Below are 19,314 nucleotides of genomic sequence, written 5' to 3'. Positions count from 1 at the left end.
CAAAAGTAAAACTAAGTCCGCAGTAGATCAAGCGGCATTTTTCTAAAAGGACTTCCTTGTAAGTAAAAAGGAGGTTTTTTCTTTAGCCCAGGGGGTAAGTGCACACCATGGGCAATTCTTATGGAGCCAGCTCGAACCCCAGGGAGATTTATCGCTCAATCCAGGCATTTTTGCGACAGCGTGATTTAAAGATCTCTTCTAGCACTGTCGCTAACATCGTAAAAGACATTGTTGATGTCTCACCTTGGTTTGCAGCTTCAGGTAATCTAACTTTGCCATCTTGGAATAAGCTAGGCAGGGATTTGGAACAAGCAGAAGGAAATATTGGGAGAGGCACACTTCCTTTTTGGAGGATGGTGCGGGACTGCTTGAAGGAAGAACGTAATATAGAGATATTAAAACAGGGTTGCAAGGCATTACAGAAACATCAGGACAGCTTTTCAGAATCAGATCAGAAGGAGGAACAAGAGTGTAGGCCTAGAAAGAAAAAGGAAAAATTAAAAGATAAGGATCCGGAAATAGAAAAAGGAGAAAAGGGGAAGAGAAGCCCCATAGCTTTAGTAGTGAAAGAATTTGTAGATTTAGATTTATCAGAGGAGGAAGAACAACTAGAGGAAGCGGCTGCTAAATCTGAGAAAGAGCAGCGAGGTAGCCGAAGGCGGGGCGATGATGATGTGTTTACTACAAAGGGCAGAAGAGGCGAGGCGCCAATACCTTCTGCCCTTCCCCCATCCGCCCCTCCACCCATGTACCAGCAGGTAGCTACAGAAGGCCACAGCTTCATAGGAAGGCAAACTTGGTCGCAACTGGCTGCTGCCTTTCCTGTTTTTGAGGAGCCACAGAATTATAATAGGTGGTATGAACCAATCCCATACAGACAGCTGAAGGACTTGGTTGAAGCTGCGAGAAATTATGGAGCAAATGCCAGTTATACAATCGCATTAGATTTTAAATCTATAGTCCAGGACAAGGCTCAGACCCAAGAGCGCATTAACATACAAGGCGGCCACCCAGAGTGGACGGCTGATATGCTTCTTGGACAGGGGGCATTTGCTGGAAATCAGAATCATTATCCTTGGGAGGTTTATAGGCAGGTTAGTGAGATTCATTATAGAGCATGGAAATCACTCCCTAATAAAGGTGAAACAGCTGGTAACTTAACCAAGATTATTCAAGGTGCTGCAGAGCCATTCTCTGATTATGTGGCTAGGATGACAGAGGCAGCTGAAAGAATGTTTGGGAATTTAGATATTTCATTGCCTTTTGTCCAGCAAATAATATTTGAGCAGAGCACCAAGGAATGTCAAAGAGCAATAGGTCCAGTAAAGGGAAAGGGATTAGAAGCCTGGATCAAAGCCTGCCGTGAAGTTGGGGGGCCTCTAACCAATGCAGGGCTGGCGGCTGCTGTGCTTGCTGCTGCCAGAGGTGTCAGAGGAGATAAGGGAAAGGCATGCTTTAAATGTGGACAGTTGGGGCATTTCAAAAAACAATGTCCCAATAGTCATAATGCCTCAGATTCTTCAGGGCTCTCAGCTGCAACATCGCAGAGGCAGCCAGACACTTGTCCCAGATGCAAGAAAGGGAAACATTGGGCTAATGAGTGCAGATCAGTTAGGGATATAAATGGACAACTTATTCCTATGCCTATTCAGTCATTGTCAAAAAACGGATTGAGGGGCCCATGCACCCAGGGCCCAAAAATATTTGGGGCAATTCAGAACACGATGGCAGTCCCTGAGATGACTCTATCGTCCCAACAAGAAGGGCAGCCAAAGGCTCCGGAGGGCTGGACCTCTGTGCCACCTCCGAACTGCTATTAACTCAGGATATGGGAGTTCAGGTCATAGAAACAGACGTGTTTGGGCCATTAGAAAAAGATACTGTTGGCATAGTCTTGGGACATTCATCCTCAATTATGAAAGGCCTGATAGTCCATCCTGGAGTCATAGACCCTGCCTATGAAGGCTGCATTAAAATTCTTTGCCATTCTCCATATGGGGTAGTTTCCATCGCCCCAGGAGACAGAATAGCTCAACTCTTAGTTCTGCCTTCAGGGCGTAATAAGCTTCCAGCGGAGGGGCTTGTCTTAAAGGACAAAAGCCTTGCTCCTATGGGAGTAGATTTGGCTTGTTTATCCTTGGAGCTTGATCAGCGACCAATCTTAAATTTAGAAATAGAAGGAAAGATTTTTTCAGGCCTGGTGGATACTGGAGCAGATAAAAGTATCATCAGATCCCAAGCATGGCCAAAACGCTGGCCCTTACAACAGGCTTCCCAGTCCCTTCAAGGGCTGGGGTATGCACAAACACCACATATAAGTGCTAAGGAGTTAGTCTGGAGAACAGAAGATCAGAGAGGGACTTTTCAGCCTTTTGTGGTTGATTTGCCCATCAACCTATGGGGCAGGGATGTGCAGTCTCAAATGAGATTGAGACTTACAAATGATTATTCTGATACCAGTAAGCAAATGATGGCACGTCAGGGCTATGTTCCCAATAAGGGACTTGGTAAATGTCTCCAAGGTAGACAGAATCCTATTGAGACTGTCTCCAAGTTAGATAGAAAAGGCTTGGGTTTTTCATAGGGGCCACTGAAGCTGTAGCTTCCACACAAAAGACAATGCCCATCCCTTGGCTAGTAGATAAGCCGGTATGGGTCCCTCAGTGGCCCCTTTCCTTGGAAAAGCTGGAAGCTGCAAGACAATTAGTACAAGAACAGTTAGAAGTAGGACATTTAGAACATTCTGTATCGCTTTGGAATACGCCTATTTTTGTGATTAAAAAGGCTTCTGGAGGTTGGAGGTTACTGCATGACCTTAGGGCAGTCAATGCTCAGATGCAGGTCATGGGCCCAGTCCAGCAGGGCCTCCCATTGCTTTCAGCAATACCAAAGAATTGGCCTGTAATTTCCTTGGACATCAAGGACTGTTTCTTTTCAATTCCCATGTGCCCTCAGGACCGGGAAAGGTTTGCATTTACTCTTCCATCTGTTAACAATGAGCAACCCAATGCTCAGTTTCAATGGAAAACTTTGCCTCAGGGAATGGCCAATAGCGCCCTCATGTGTCAGTTATATGTAGATGCAGCATTGAGTCCTGTTAGACAATTGCCTACTGTGAGAATTATCCACTATATGGATGATTTATTGTTATCTGCCCCCCATCAGGAAACCCTGAAGGAAGTTTTCCAAAAGGTTACATCCCTTTTGGAGGAGCAAGGACTCCACATAGCCTCAAATAAAGTACAAACATCTTCCATGGTGAAATTTTTGGGGACTATAATCACCCCTGAAAGCATCAGGCCTCAGAAAGTGCTTATTCGCACCCGTCACCTTAAAACTCTTAATGATTTCCAGCAGTTGCTGGGAGATATAAATTGGATTAGAGGATATTTAAATATACCTCGATCTAAGCTCTTGCCTTTGTTTTCCATCTTAGAAGGCAATCCTGATATCTGTTCACCTAGAGCCATGACCCCGACTGCAATGCAGGCCCTTAAGAGGATAGAATCTGCTATTACTACAGCTCAATTACAACGGGTGAATCCATCCTTACCAATTTTGCTATGCATTCTCAAAACAAAGAATTATCCCACTGGAGTGCTATGGCAAGATGGGCCCCTCTGGTGGATGCATGGAAATTCCATAGGAGCAAGATCTGTTCAATATTATCCAGAATTGGTGGCTGGCCAAGCATTAATGGGAATAAAGCTTTGCTTAGCCCACTTTGCGAGAATGCCTGACAAGTTGATAATTCCCTATACGAGGGAACAGGTAGAAGTTTTGACAGCCACAGTAGATGGCTGGGCTGTCCTGCTTTGTGTATTCCCTAATGCTATTGACAATCATGTGCCAAGGCACCCCTTAATAAATTTTGTGGAGAAAAATTTGGTGTATTTTCCCAGGATTACCTCGCCCCACCCATTAGAAGGAGCCTTAATTATCTATACAGATGGCTCAAAGACCGGAAAAGGGGCTCTGGTGGCAGGAAATGCTAAACCTGTGGTCTTTCAATTTCGGCCTGATTCCCCCCAAGTCACTGAGTTCTTGGTGATTTTGGAGGTGTTTCAGAGATTTCGTGAGCCATTTCATTTAATTTCAGATTCACAATATGTGGTCAATGCTGTGGCATCTCTTGAGGTTGCAGCCTCAATTCGCAGCTCAAGTACAGTGTCTAATATTCTTTTACAAATACAAAAACATATTTTAAAAAGAGAAAATCCCTTTTATGTTGCTCATATTTGAGCCCATTCTCTCTTGCCAGGACCTATGGCAGAGGCCAATGCTCAAGCTGATGGTGCTACTCGAGCACTCGCCCTTGTGGCTACAGATTCACTCCAGCTAGCTAGAGATTTCCATCAGCTCCATCATGTTCCAGCGAATACACTTCGCTTAAAGTTTAAGATCTCTAGGGAAATTGCCAGGAGGATAGTAAAAGCCTGTCCCTCCTGCATGACCATGTTACATCCCCCACATATTGGGGTAAATCCCAGGGGGTTAAAGCCTAACTCACTCTGGCAAATGGATGTGACTCACATCTCGGAGTTTGGCAGACAAAAGTATGTTCCTGTGTCGGTGGACACATGCTCTGGAATAATTCATGCCACCCCACTGGCAGGGGAAAAGGTAACTCATGTAAAAATGCATTGCTTAGAGGCCTGGGCAGCTTGGGGAAAGCCAAGTCATTTAAAAACTGACAATGGCCCGGCATATGCCTCATAGGGCTTTAAAGCCTTTTGCAAGCAATTACAAGTTGAACATACCACTGGCCTACCATACAATCCTCAAAGCCAGGGTATCGTAGAAAGAGCAAATAGAAATTTAAAGGAAATTTTGCGAAAGCAAAAAGGGAGAATAGATGTAGCAGCTTCCCCCAGAGAAAGGATTTCTCTTGCACTCTTTACACTTAATTTTTTAATTCAAAATATTGCTGGAAAAACAGCAGCAGACAGGCATGCCCTGTTTGAAAGCTCTACAGAGCGAGATTTGGTCATGTGGAAGGATGTATTGATTAATAAATGGTGTGGACCGGATCCGGTAATTACCAGATCCAGGGGAGCAATTTGCATTTTCCCTCAGAATCGTGAAGATCCAATCTGGGTGTCAGCGAGACTGACAAGAGAAATAAAGAAGAAAGATGATCCAGTGGATGCTGAGTGTCCTGCTGTGGAAGATTCGTGCGGAGGCAGCAGAGATGACCCTCTGGGTGGTGTCAAGAGCAACTGTTTCACATTATCACCTTGAGCAGCACCCTGTGCAACCTCTTATCTCTTAACAATTTTCTGACTGACTCTATTTTGCCTTTTCCTTCCTTAGGAATGGGTGGGAGCAGAGATATTCTTGGCATGCTGTGTCTAGGTGGAAGTGCTGTATGTCTTTGATTGGTGTGCTACCTGCTAGCCCAAGTGAGGAGGGACATGGTCTTTGTGGCACAGGCCTTGGCAGCCTTGGAATGTGTATCCTCACCCCAGGTTTGGCTCTCAGCCTCAAAAGAGCTCATAGGCAATTAGCCATGCATAGCCTTTGCACCCTCTAGGGACCAGATAGTCTCACGGCACAGAGGAAGGTATGCATAGGCAGAGGGTGTGCAGACACAGCCCTAGCACTCCCAGGGAAGTAGTTGTCCCATTGCACGGGAAGGGTGTGTCTTGCTTTTCTTTTCTTTAATCAGTCCACACATCATGAGGTGGGGACCAGATTGGAAAATAGTTTTGCCTTATTGCTCTTATAGACAATAAAAGGGGGAGCTGTAGGGAGCTGCCAGGATGTCGCCTTGGCGAGATAGTCCTACAGCCTGGAGGTATACAAATCCTTTGTTGCTGCTGTCCAGGCCAGTTTGCTTGGAGCCTTGTTTTGCATTTCAGAGACTTGGTTTCCTGACCTGTCCTGTGGCTTTGGGCCCTAGCAGAATGGCATCAACCAATCAGCATTCGAGCCTCTCACCCTAGAAAAGTGGCTGTCTTTGGATTTTTCGCTCTCTCTCTTCACCCCTTTTCCCCATTCCCCCTTTCAATCAAGGAGCTCTAATAAATTGTGATTGAGAAGGATTCTTGATTTTGTGGTCGTCCATTCCTGCTGGTCAGAAAGCGCGTCACAAGACAGCCCTGAGAAAAATACTGAATCATGTAGTTAAGGGCTTTTTTCAAATGTTAAATAGAAGAGCTTGGAACATTTGAAAAGCTAAAATGATTTTGTTAAATAAATGTTGAAAAGTGGAGTATTTCCAATAAAAATAATAACAGTACCCAAAGAAATGGAAGTGCCCAATTGCCTGATAAGTTTTAGTCTCATATTTATTTTACTATAAAGCCAGCAGTCAGCCATGAAAACATACACGCAAGTACATCAACTGAGCAAATTGGATTTATATATTTAGAAATATTCATGTATGTAACAAGAACTAATTTTAAAAAGCGGCCATGAACTTGAAAGAGAGCAATGAAGGATACATGGAAGAGTTCAGAGAAGTGTAGGGTAGCAAGAAATGATCACAATGCAGAGAAATAGCGAAGAATTTTAAGAAAATATTCTGCTAAAATTTATTCAAACATAGGGAAGAGGGCTAATTTTTTATTATTACTTTATAAATAATACCAATCAAAATTCGCACTTCCTCCCCTCCTCCCACTTCCCTCCCGCTTGCCCACACACCCTCCTCCACCCCCTTCAGTCCTAAGAGAGGGCAAGGCACCCTGCCCTGTGGGCAGTCCAAGGTCCTTCCTTCTCCATCCAGGCTTAGGAAAGTATGCATTCAAAGAGAATAGGATTCCAAAAAGCCAGTACATGCAGTAGAGACAAATCCCATTGCCATTGTCATTGGCCCCTGTCTGCTCCATCTGTCATCCACATTCAGAGGATTCAGTTTGATCCCGTGCTCGTACATTTCCAGTCCAGCTGGTGTTGGTGAGCTCCCATGAGCTCAGGCACACTGTCTCAGTGGGTAAACCAACCCCTCATGGTCCTGACTTCCTTGCTCATATTCTCCCTGCTTCTGCTCTTCAGCTGGACCTTGGGAGCTCAGTCTAGCGCTCTGATGTGGATCTTTCTCTGTCTCCGTCCATCGCCGGTAGAAGGTTCTATGGTAATATTCAAGATATTCATCAGTGTGACTATGGGGCAAGGCCAGTTCAGGCACCCTCTCCTCCACTGCCCAGGGTCCTAGCTGGGGTCATCCCATGGACTCCTGGGAACACCTCCAGAGCCAAGCCTCTTGCCAACTCCAAAATGGCTCCCTCAATTAAGGTATCTCCTTCCCTGCTCCCATATCCATCCTTCCTCCATCTCAACCATCCCACTCCCCCAAGCTCTCCCCAACACTCCCCTTCTCGCCTCTCTCTCCACCTGTCCTCTTCCCTCAACCTCCTGCCACCATCAGAAATAAAAATTTTATATCAATCAAAGCTAAACTTTACAAAGAATAAATATGTAATATGTTCCCAGAAAAATAAAAACTATGAGAAAAATTACTAGCAATCTTGCTGTATAAATAGTATTAAATTGAATGTTTCTAGCTCAAAGGAGAAGACATTAAAAATTAAAGCAAATTTAAAAAGCAAAGGCCAAGAGAAGCATTAATTCCACTGACTAATATAAAAGCTCATATACATGGGGGATTGGTGAGCTATCTTCATGGTTAAGAACACTAGAACTCAGGTTCATTTGCTAGCATTCACATGGTGGCTCCCAACTCCCATCAACTCCACTTGCAGGGAATACAACACCCACTTCTGCTCTTTGTAGACACAGAATGCATATGATATAAGGCATCCGTCAAAATATGTAAAACACACATAAAATAAAAATAAATAAATATTGTAAAGATATAAAAACATATTTTATTATGATTATTTTGTTCCAAGTAGACATCTTCATGAATTACAAATATGTTGAACACATCCAAAATATCTCTGTAGTTTGTACAACAAAACCATGCAAGTTCAGCTGTTTAGTGGATCAATAAAGAAACAATGTTTTGCATGGTATTTATAGCAATCTGAAATTAATATGAAATAGACTAGTATAAGTTAAAATGTTAATTTCATTCCATATGGCAACTATTACTAAAACATGTGCCATAAGAAATGGAAAGGGAAATAACATAGTAGACTACAATAGAGTAAAATATAAATGATCAATAGTTTAGATTCTTTCAGTTGTCGAATCTGGGGTATATGATATGAAAGTAGAAATAACACTATTTAGGAGATGGAAAATCAGTAGTCTGAAGAGAAAAGAGTAAAATAGAAGATAATGGGGAATTGAATAAGATAAAATAAATTTTCATGTTGAAACACTCATTTTGTACATTTGCTTTTAAAAATAGTATGATAAAATAGAATTTAGATTAAAATACAATTTGCTCAAAATAAAATATAAAAAACAATGTATCATGTAAATAATATTAGAGTACTAAAGTACTTAAATAAATTGCATAGGCTTTAATAAAAGCTGGTTAATGGAGATTAGGAATTAAATCACTAGTCTATGGTGAATACAGAAAAATTATAAATATCTTTGTTCATAGCAATAGAACATAAATAAAGTAAAACCTGACATAATCTAAAGAGAAAGCAAAACTATTCAGAATTTTTAAGATCTCTTCTTTTGTAATTGAAAACAACAGTAAAGATGCATACAGATATATGCATACATATACCTAATACACATAGATATATCATCTTAAAACAACAACACATAAACTCTTTCAAATTTTTGAAGAACATTATCAAGGATAAATCACATATGAGACAATAAGGCAAAGTTCAGTAATTTTAAAAGTTCTTAAAGTTATATGCAGTGCATTCTCTGAGAAAAACAGAATATGATTATAATTATTCTTACTCGCACTGTGAGAAAATGATGCTGGTAAAGATGGGTTTTCAGAAAAATAGGTTATGATATAAAATAGTATATGATTAACTTATTAGAAAAATAGTATTTCTATATTAATCACTGACTATAAAAATTTCTGGTATGAATATCATGTTTTGTCAAGAAATCACAAACCATTTTTATCAGAATAAGTCATTCTTTCTCAAAGCACCTTCTACACAGCACTAGCTCCTTGGGATATTAAATAATATTATAATTTTATTTATTTATTTTACATCTGAACTGCAGTTTTCCCTCCTTCCTTTTATTCCAGTTCCTCCACACAACACTCTCAATCCATGCCTCCTCTATTTCTTTTCAGCAAAGATATCATTTTCAAGAAATTATGGATATCCTCAAACCATGGGTTCCAACAAAACATGGTAAATCAAGTTGTAGTAAGACTAAGAACTTCTACTTGTTTTAAGACTGGGAAAGTTAATCTAGTATGAGGAATAGGGTTCTAAAATCAAGCAAAAGAGCCAGAGGAGCAGTTAACCAGTTACTTTATCAACAATAGGGAACAGGCTAAATAAATTAAGTAAATACATGAAATGCAATTCATTGCATTTTAAAAATAGAGATGAGGAAGTGTTTTACACACTAACATAATATAGTAATAAAACAATGTCAATTTAAAGAACAACTGAGTAAAACCATACTTGGTTCATAACTGAAATCTTAAAACTGAGGAGGCTGCAACAGGAAGTCAAGAGCTTGGGGCCAGGGTGAGTTATTTAGCAAGTTCCAGGTCATCGCAGCCTATAGAAAAAGAAATACGAAATAAAGCAACAGAGGGATATTCTAATGTCCAAAAGTATTTCATTACTCACAGTTAAGATTATTCTTACTTTGAAGGTAAGAATTCTTGTAAAAAATTAATGGATAGTAGATGTATGAAGATACAGTTTGTAGAGTTTTCAACATAAATTTGAACATAAAACAGTGTTTTCAAATGTAATTACATAAATCTGATGTTCTACTTAAATACATTTAAAGGTACATCTAATCTCTGTAACATTAAACAATAAATCAGCTGCTCTTTTCATGATTCACAAATTCACAGGTTTAAAAAGTGGTTTTGACAGTATTATCAGAACTTGAGAAGAAAATTTATTTTTATATTTTAATAAAAAGCGATGGTTTTGTTTTATTTATGAGGTTTTTGTTTACTTAAGTAATATATTAGAAAAGATGATTGGAACCAAATGAATTCTGAGTAAAATAATAGAAAGTACAATCTTAGGAATTTGAATCTGGTAGGAAAACTAGCTTTTCTAAACTTGAGATATTGGTCAAGTTAGATAAAACAGCTATAATTGCTTTATTATATCTGAAATAAAATGTGATAATAATATCCAGGAAACCTAAGAGAAATAGGAGAGATACATAACGCAGCAAACATTTTCTGGTACATAACAAGGATTGTTGACATTAGATTCTCTGTGTACCATGAGTAACATACTACAAGTTATTCAAGAAATGTTTCCTTAGAATCCTCTCAGAGCTATCAGGCATTCTCAAAATATCCTGATGCTTCTTTTCATTTACCTTTTGTGAACTTACTACTAAAATATGATTGAAAATTAAACAATTACTATATATATATATATATAAATAATTGTCTCACATGGAGGTTGTGATTTGAGGTCATTCTATCACACTGGAAAGCATAACAGTTGAGGACATATATCTGAATAATGATAGGTGTTGAGAAATATAATATCATGTACAAGGTGAATAATATGTTATTGCCATATAAGCATCTATCAAATTCTATGGTCTGTAGGTTTTTGTTTTTTCAGTATTAATCTTTTAAAAATCCTAAATAAAATTGAAGCTATTAGGAGGCTAAGGGAACAGATGCTTTACAAATAAAATCATGTTCTTAAGGAAAATGAAGCAGAGTAGTTTCTTAGCTCACTTTCATCTAAGAAGATATGCAGGCTATGCTTCTCTTGAAGAATTGAGCCCTGCTCAAACACCAAATGTTCTGGAGTCTTGATATTGGACTTCACAGGTAATGTGGGAGTCCCCTCTGTGTGCTGTGATTACCATTAATGAATAAAGAAACTGCTTTGGACCTAGCAGTGCAGAACTTAGCTAGGCTTGGAAACCTAAGCTGAATGCTGGGAGGAAGAAGGGTGGAGTCAGAGAGATGGAGTTGTCAGAGACAGACGTTGGAAACTTTACCCAGTAAGCCATAGCTATGTGGTGAGATACAGATTAATATAAATGAGTTAAATTAATGTAAGGGCTAGCCGATAAGAAGCTAGACCTAATTGGCCAAGCAGTGATTTAAATAATAAAGTTTCTGTGTGTTTATTTCAGGGCTGAGTGGCTGAGAACTAACTAATGGCCTCCTACAACACACGGGCTCTAGAACTTTAAGAAATAGATGTGCATTCTTTATAGGCCATCCAATTTATGCTATTTTGCTTCAGCCACCCTAATAGTCTAATATGCCAAGGGAGAATAAATGATGAAATTAACTGATAGCTACTATTTATTGAGCATGTACCATGTGCTTACCAAAATCATATTTTATTATCTCATTAGCTTTGTGAGGTTTCAAAACTATCTCAACTTTATAAAGTGAATACCAATATCTCTTTCCTACTAATGGTAAAACAGAATCTTGGAGAAAGAAGTTATCATTCAGAAAATGTATTTAGCAGTTAAAAGTATTACAAAGAAATGAATAAAAATACTTAGGATAACTTTTAGGACATAACATGTCCTTAATATATATCAGTTATAATATTTTAAATATAGGATCATATGACTAGATGTATAAACAATAGTTTTTTTTCAGATGTGATAAAAGAATAATTACTCCAAAGAAATTTTGTAAAGATTAAATGAGATGATACATGGATTGGATGGGCACATATTAAGTACTTGATAAATGTTAGCTATTATTTCCCCCAATTCCAAACATTGAAATCAAAACATAAAAAGTGTACGTAGCTTGTCTAATGTCATATGAGCCATAATAGATCTAGATCTATATCCAATAGCCTCAAAACATAAGCTGGACAATGTTTAACCAGTGGGCAATATTCATTCCTCATCTGATTAGCAAAATTGGAGAAAGTGCTCCACAAACAGCATTTAAATGTTCCACAAAACAGCATTTAAATGTAAAGTGAAGAGGCCCCCTTTTTCTTTTCCTTTTGTCAGATCAGCATGTAAAAAAGTTTAATATAATCAAATCAGTTTATAAATTTAAATAATATTTTCTTCAAGAGACCCAGAGAGATTGTCAAGAGAATAAAAAAGATGGAACAGTAACATTTAATGAGAGGTAAGTGGATGTAATCACAGCTATTATACGGAATACAAACATTGTGCCAAGGAAAGCAAGTTCCAGAAAAAGGGTGTCCAAATATGCAATAGCCATTTGAAAGGAAAATATGTCAATTGAAAAAAAATCACTTTGTCTTAAGGTGGATCAATTCCCAATTTTCTGAAGAACTGCCATATTGATTCCAAAGTAGAAGTGCAAGTCGGTACTCCCACCAGCAATGAGAAGTGTTAGCTATTCCACTCTTGGGCATATACCAAAAGGACACTCCATCTTACCACAAGGACACTTGCTCAGTTATGTTCATTTTGGCTTTATTCATAGTAGCCAGAAACTGTAAACAACTTAGATACTCCTCTACAAAAAAAATGGATAAACAATTGAGTCACACTCAGATGTTAAAAAAATGATACAATTGACCAGGCAGTAGTGGCATGTGTCTTTAATCCCAGCACTCAGGATGCAGAGGCAGGCAGGCCACTGTGAATTTGAGGCCAGCCTGGTCTACAGATGTTGTAGGAAATCCTTCTGCTTTTGTGTTGCTTTCATTGGTTAATAAAGAAACTTCCTTGGACTAGATGATAGGGCAGAACTTAGGTAGGCAAGGAACTAAATGCTGAGAGGAAGAAAGGCAAAGTAAGACAGAGCTGCCATGGAGCCACCCAAGTCAGACATGCTGAATCTTTGCCGGTAAGTCACTGCCACGTGGCAATACACGGATTAATAGAAATGGGTTAAATTGAGATGCAGAAATTAACCAATAAGAAACTAGAACTAATAGGCCAAGCAGTGATTTAATTAATACAGTTTTTGTGTGGTTATTTCAGGTGTAAGCCTGCCTGGTGGCCCTCTCCTTGTAACATACAGAGCGAGTTTCAGGGTAGGCTACAAAGCTACACAGAGAAACCTTGTCTCAAGAAAATAAAACAAAATATTGACGTCATGAAGCAACTAGAAAAAACATTATAGAGCATGAGATAACGAAGACCCTGAAAGACTAATACATATATTTATTTATAAATGGATATTAGCAGATGAGTAAATGATAATCAATCTATAATTCATAGGCTCAGAGAGTTAGGCAAAGAGGTAAACCATGGGGGGAGGGAACACAAGGATCTTCTTGGGAAGGGAAAACATACTAGATTTTGCAGGAGAACTAGGAATGGATGAGGCTAGGAGCAGGAAGGAACAGGTTGAGTGGAAAGAGAGTAAAAGAGGAGACAGGTGAAATTTGGGGCAGCATTTGTGGGACAATGTAGAAACCTAGTATAGTGAAAACTTTCTGGAATATATGAGTGTGACACTAGTGAGGACTTCTGTTAAAGGAATATACAGTCAGAACTGGCCATGTTTTGTAGATAGGCAAGACTTCTAGTGGTGAGATTGGGGATTATTCCATTGTGTTGTTGACCTAGGGTGTCCTTTGGAGATCCCTAAATAACCCAGACTTATGCTAGGACAGAGGGTTGCTTTCAGTAAACTGACAGCAGGGCCCTATAACCAAAGACAACATTCATACAACTCACTCAAATTAACAAGGTAGAACTAGTGCCCATAAGTAGTCTTTACTCCTAAATTCTAATCTCACTGGTGCAGGAAGATACTCTACAGGTTACAGAAAGAGAAACCTGGACACCAACCCATTCACAAAATCTTTGACCTACCATGTGTCCTTCCTGTAAAATATGCTGAAGCAGTGGTGGTACAGAACTTGAAGGAGTGGAGAATCAACATCTGATTTAACTTGAGGCTTACCCCATAAAATAGAGCCCATATGCTCTCCTGACCCTGTTGTCAAAAACCAGACACTGGATAGGCCTGAGACATAGAATAGAGCCAGCCATGGCTGGAAAAAATTCAATGAAATTACTCCTAATGATATTCTGCTGTACTCACAAATTGTTGCCTTGTTCAGTCATCATCAGAGAGGCTTCCTCAAGCAGCAAATGGGAGCAGTTACAGAGACCAATATTCAATCTGCAGAGAAAGAGTATAGTTAGAGTTCTCCTTCAGGTTTTTCCCCTTGAAAATTGGGTAACCCCATGGAAGACAAGGAGAAAAGATAGAAGGTGTCACAGGGGATGGAGTATACCAGAAGAACATGGCCCACTAAATCAAATAAGCAGGCCTCACATGGCCTCATATGGGTTCACAGAAGCCGTTAAAAGACAAGTATGGGGCCCACATTTGTCTTCACTAGGTCCTCTGCATATATGTTATGGCTGTTAGCTTTATGTTTTTGTGGTCCCCTAACAGTGGGAGCAGTTATGTCTCTGCTTCTTGTCTGCTCTTGGGACTCTTCCTCCTATTAGGTTGCCATGTCCAGTCACAATATAAGGGCTTTTGCCTTACCTTGTTTTTATCTTGTTTTGTTGAATTTAGTTGTCTCTTGGAAGTCTCCATTTTATTAAGAGAAATAGGGCAAATGGATCTTGGGGAGAGAAGAGATGGGTAGAAACCGGGAGGAAGTAATTGAAAGGAGACTGTACCATAAGTGAAAAGAAGCTATTTTCAAATAAAAAAATAGTATGTCTCCAGAAGACCCTGGATGTAAGGAGACAAGCCTGTAAGGGTATCAATTATTGATTTACAGGGAAGATACCATCTGGAAATTTGGTCCTGGGTTCTATAAGAAAGTCGGTTGAGCAAGCCTTGAGGAGAAGTCCAGTGAGCAGCAGTCTTTCGTTGCCTCTGTATTAACTCCTGCCTCCAGTTGTTGCATTGTTGGAGTTTCTGCCCTGACTTCTTTCAATAATGAACAAGGATGTGAAAATGAAAGCCAAATAAATCCTATCCTCCCCAATTTGCTTTTGGTCAATAGTAACCCTCTGTGGCCATGAACCTGGATGCCCCCAACTTCAGCCATAATCTGGATGTTTATTTCAAACTTGAGATTGACATAAGATCTATAGTACAAACAAGATGAAAACTCTACTATACCCAAACATTTCCTAGCAAGCATTCAAAAGGTATATGCTATGGCTGAATAGACTGGTAAATGAAAAGCAGTGACTATACATGTCTAGAAATTTAGAATATTTTGAAGAGAGTTTTACAGAAAGAAATGATACATAATGTCCATGAAGTGGTATATGGAATCCCACATAGTTCATAACAAATAATCCATTGTATCCCTTAAATAATTCTGCTACATCTACTTTCTAGCAATAGCTTCTGTTGTTCATACCCCTGTATACTGACAATATTGTTTGGAGGCTCTCTGTCAATATAAACTCATAAATAAAATTAGGGTATAAGGACAATTGGTGAAGTATATTTGGTGTGGTACAGAAGAGAGAAGCAGTAGAAAATCAAGCAAGGAAGCAAAGAAACAAACAAAAACAAAACAAAAAACAGGATATAGGGAAGTACATGAAAAACTAAAACAGTTGAGGCAGAAATGATAGCTTCACTGTTAGGAAAAAAAAATCTTACGGAAGACCAAAGAGTGGTTCCCAGCCCCACAGAAGGCAGCTCAGCTCATAACTACATTTATCTCTGACTCCATCATGCTCCATATTCTCTCATTTGCCTTCACTAAGACATACCCTCACATGCCTATACTCATACACAGACACACATAAATGCATTGAAATTAAATATTATTTTTGTTTTAGAAACAGTTTTTCTCTGTAGCTTTGAAGCCTATCCTGAAACTAGCTCTTGTAGACCAGGCTGGCCTCAAACTCACAGGAATCTGCCTGCCTCTGCCTCCCAAGTGCCGGGATTAAAGGCTTGCACCACCACTGCTTGGCTTCAAAATTAAATAAAATAAATCTAAAAAATAACTGAAACAGAATTTAACTACTTGTTCCAGTTAAAAATACAAAATTTTTTGAGCATTTCCTGAGGTCATAAACGCAGAAGGGCTATTCTTGCCCCTCATCAGCTGCAGCATTCTGGAGAGTGGCCTTTACTCTTTTCCTGGAAAGCACAGGAGAGCTGGTGCTGAAGGTATATATATATAGGAGAACTGACCCTGAGGATGCGAAAGCAGAACTGGTTCTGTCCCTTGCTAATCTCTGCAAGGAATGAACTAGCCAGGACAAAGCTGAAGAGCTCGCGCTGGTGATGAAGATGGGAAGCTGGCAGGTTGACCAACCCTGTAACTATCCAGGCCCAGAACCAGCATTATATCCTATATCCACCCCATCTGCGATCTGCTGGTGCACGAATTTGGGGTCCTGTGGACCCAAAGCTGCAGGATCACCATGATACAGGGCAGCAAAAGGATGTCCAGAAAGATTCCCAGTGAGGGCCAACTTTGATAGTGTAACAGAGACTACAGCTCTTGAACCAAACCAATGATACTTTGTAATGAACACCTGCATATAAAAATGTGCTGGCAAAAGAATTTACTGAGTGACTCACTGAGTCACACTGATGCTTCCTTGATGAGATTCCCCCCCTTCTCTTGAATTTTATTTTGTTTTATTCTTCGTGGAGGAGAGAGATGGATAGGATCTAGAGGCATGATGTGAAAGACACAAAAAATAAATGCAAACAAAGTTAAAAATACATATTAAAATCAAAGGATAATAGTTTTGCTTTTACACCTATGCAGCAAAGTTTCTCGATTAACTTTAGATCTGTCCAAATTAATCAATTGCCAAAGTTTCTTAGCCAGAATCAATATCAAGACTCAAATGATATGTGCACAGACCTTCCTAAATTTAAGTCTGATATACCTGAATTTTGATATTCATAGTGCCCACTATGCTAATTCAGAATAAATTTGTAATGGGCATGAATATTTTGACACATATGCAAAGATTCAAATGTATTAAGTCTTTGATACAAATTGGCTTAAAAATGTCACTTGATGGACCCTATGCTCAGGTAAAATAATTAATAAGTCCAAATATAAATCAAAGCAGCCATGTAAAAGAATAAAATCCAGTATACTAAACTTTCTAAGGGAAAGGATGATTATTTCCACATTTCTTCCTTCTGACAGTTTAATTTCCTAATATTAAACTTTGAGTGACATACACTGTGGAGAATATTAGGACATTAAACACCTGGTACATCAATGAAAGAATTTATGTCCTATACCCTCTATTATTAAAAGTTTTAATTCTTGTAGTTTGAAAATCATATACAAATATTTAAATATAGATATATTTGTATATGTGTATGTATAAGTCAATATATTCTATGAAGCATTTTATCAACATTCTGTCTGCAAAAATTCTCCCTCACACATAATGAGAAGTAATATTTATATCTCCATAGTTATTTCATTTGTCTTTATATCATACAACTTTCACAGGCAGTGTCTTAACCATATTTACTTACCTTTCTTGAAAGACACATGTATGACATAACATGGATGTCATATTTTGAGAAGAAAAATTCTTTGACATCCTATTCATATTTACAGATACAAAAGCATTCAAATAAAGTGGGTAGCCCTTGGTTCCATATTTAATGTAAGGATCATGCTATCCTGGTTAAATACATAAAAGTAATTTCACATATCAAAAACTACCACTTTGTTATCACGTACAACACACAATTATTAATAATTTTAGCACCCCAATATGAAACAAGTCTAGCATCTATACAGCTTATTTTATGGTTCTGTTAGAACTGTATTTCTCTGTTTGGATGCTCACCTTCCTAGACCTGAATGGAGCGGGGAGGACCTTGGATTTCCCACAGGGCAGGGCACCCTGACTGCTCTTTGGATTGGAGAGGGAGGGGGAGGAGGAATGGGGGGAGGGGGAGGGAAATGGGAGGAGGTGGAAATTTTTAATAAAAAAACGAAAAGAAGTGTGTTTCTCTCTTTATTCTCATTTATGTTTTTTACTGCTAAATCATTTCAAGGGCAATGCCACTTTCTTTAATAAACTCAGAATAATATGCTAAAATTGATTGCTATTAATTAGGCACTCCTACTAATGCTCTAAACCGATACTGTCTATAATGTTTTTAGTAATATTTTAAGCATTCTAATATCTCTAGACCTACTCTGATATCTGGAAGTTATGCATACTCTTTTTCATTAATAATAGAAATTTATTTCTCAAAAACATAGAGGTTAAGAGGAAGAATCATGGCACTGACCAAGTCTATGATTGGTGAAATTCTGTCTTTTCAATGCATAGATTCTCACTTCTGTGTAAATTTATGGTGATAGGAGGGCATAAAGGAGGAACAATTCAACCTCTTTCATGATGTCATACATTTCATTCCTGAAGGTTCTTTTCCAACAGTTTAATAATTAAAGGAAGGTACAGCTTTAAAATTTTAGTATTTAAGATCTTTATTAGCATATATTAATTATACATAATAATTAGGTTTTATTATGACATGTATATAATGTTATGATATCCATTCCCTTATTATTCTCAGTTATCAACCTCCCTCTGTTTCTGATATCCTTCCTCTTAGTAACTAGACTCTTTTCACTCACTCTTTCTTTCTTGATTTGTGTGTGTGTGTACCAATGATTTAATGAGAATTACTTATATGAGCATGGGTGAAGAAAGACGTTATTTATAGGACCATGGAAACTTGCCAGAGGCTACAATACTGAGCAAAATGTTTCTCCCTTCCTCAAAAATTATTAACTGCATGTAGATTCTCAGAGAGTAATAGGGCCTATGTATATCTCCTCTTGCAACTATTAACTGTATAACAGAATGCTGACATAACTGGATAAACAAATGTTGATGCAATTTATAGCAATCTATCTTTTCAATCCATTAATCAGAATATTTATACAGAAGAGCCAAGCCCTTAATTATTTTCTCATGGCTATTAACAACACTTCATCCAGTAACTTTCTTACCAGATGCTTCAGCTTGTGAATATATGCATGTATACCTTTTAGCAATCTTGTAGGCTAATAATGTAGTATGATTGTATTCATTCCCCTATCATCCTCTCTTACCAGCCTCTCCTCTTTCTGTGCTTAGTACTAATTAATAAGATTACATATTACCATTACTAATTAGACACCTGTTGGTGCACATGCTCATACACACACCGTGCTCAGCTTCTATGATGTTGCTTGAATATTTGATTTTAGGACTGGTCATTTGGTAGTGTATAATCAATTGGTGTGCTCTTCCCTGAGAAAGACTATTTTGATTGTCTCTCAATATCAGGTTTTAGTTTCCTATAAACCA

The sequence above is a fragment of the Myodes glareolus genome, chromosome X (assembly GCF_982192425.1).
Source record: "Myodes glareolus chromosome X, mMyoGla1.1, whole genome shotgun sequence".
In the NCBI taxonomy this organism is placed as follows: domain Eukaryota; kingdom Metazoa; phylum Chordata; class Mammalia; order Rodentia; family Cricetidae; genus Myodes; species Myodes glareolus.
Note: the sequence above shows the minus strand (reverse complement) of the source record.